Below are 1,702 nucleotides of genomic sequence, written 5' to 3'. Positions count from 1 at the left end.
TTGTGGCCCTGCCTCCATTTGACCTAAGGGGGCCTGGGTCTCCCTCTCTGGTCCTTCAGTTTCCTTCTCTCCTGTGTAGACTAGCTGGAGGTCCCTGAGGGTCCCCAGGGGAAGGAGCTTTGCAGTGCAGGCTCCTCAGACCCCTTCAGTCTAGAAGGCTGCCTGCTGTGTTCTTGCCTCCCAGTCCTGGTCTCCTAAAGAGACCCTGCCCCAGGAGGGCCAGACTTTTTCCTACTTTCTTTTTATTTGCTGATGATGGTCCCACCACATCTGCCACAAAGCTCCAGGTGCCACCAGCCCCACCCACGGGGCCTCTTCTGACTCCCTCATTCAAGCCTGCACCCAGTTCTCAAAGGAATCTGAGCCGCGCTGAGGGGGAAAGGACAGGGTCTTCCTCCCCACTGCTGGTAGTCCCTCATCAGCACCGAGTCTGAGGGGAAGACACAGGCTCTGGAGGCTGTGGGAGGAGGCAGCTGACTGCAGCAGCCAGAGTTTGCCAGCTTCTCAGCCTGGGGCTGGCCCGGCCTCTTCTCTACCGGGATAACGCACCAGTGACTGGACCCTTGACTCTGGCCTGTTTTGTACAGCATAGACTTCTTGGGCCCATTGTCAGGGTTGGTGACTGTGGAGAAGGGGCTCAGAGGTGGAGTTAGGGGATGCCTATCTCCTTCTCCACTTCCCACACCTCGGACATCTGCCAAGGGCAGAGACTGTCTTGCGTCTTTGATACTTTTCTGCCTAACTTGAACTTGCAGGCCACCTCTGAACAGGGTACCCCTGTCCCCACCCCAGGCCCTGTTACCCTGTCCCTGACTCTTTCTTCTCCTCGCCCACTTCTCGCCTTGCGATACGCCCAAGGTCTGCAACCTTATGGGCAGTGCTTGGAGCTGAGGTGTGTGTGTGTGCGTGTGTGTGTGTGCGCGTGCGTGCGCGTGCGCATGTGTGTGCGTGTGTGTGCATGTGCGTGTGTGTGCGCGTGTTAGGGAGGGGCAGATGAGAAGATCTCTCTTCTTCTCCCAGCAGGGGGTTACTCCCTCCCCCTTAGCAGAGAGAAAATGAGGGAGATCCCAGGTGGTTTTTTTTTTTTTTTTTTTTTTTTTTTTTGACCAACCTTGGTTACCTTATACCTTATCTGGTGGCAGAGCCTTCTAGTCATGGACAAGCCTTCTGTCCCCAGTGGAGGGATGGCAGACTAGCTTCATCTAGTACAATGTTTCCTAGGATATGGCCTGCTGCCTGGTCCCTGTGTTGAGGAGTGTGTGCCCCTTTTAGGCTTCACAGGAGGCATATCAGTTCTGTGTGTCCCCTGTGGGCCTCAGCCAGAGTTGGAAGGGTGACTAGTCCACAGATTTGCTGTCCTTGTGTTCATTTTCATAGGCCTTGGAGCTGAGAGGATCCCTGAGCAAGACCCATGCCCAAGGCTGCCCCATCAGGACCTTAATTGGAGTCTGATGCTGGTTCCAGGAAGGATTCCTGCAATTTTCCAGACCCCATCTCTGCCTTTCCCCTCTTTCCTCCAGGACAGATACCCCCTCCCAAGATTTGGTCACTGCCCTTGTGTCCCCACACTAGTCCCTTCCTGGAGCCACAGCATTGGAGCTGTCTTCCTTGGCAGGCGGCCAAGGTACTGGGAATGGACTGGGGTGGAGGGTGGGGGCTTGTGTGAAGGAGGAGGGAGCAGGAGGCGGTTCCTCAGAGTCAA

This window comes from Phodopus roborovskii, unplaced genomic scaffold, assembly GCF_943737965.1.
Source record: "Phodopus roborovskii unplaced genomic scaffold, PHOROB, whole genome shotgun sequence".
In the NCBI taxonomy this organism is placed as follows: Eukaryota; Metazoa; Chordata; class Mammalia; order Rodentia; family Cricetidae; genus Phodopus; species Phodopus roborovskii.
Note: the sequence above shows the minus strand (reverse complement) of the source record.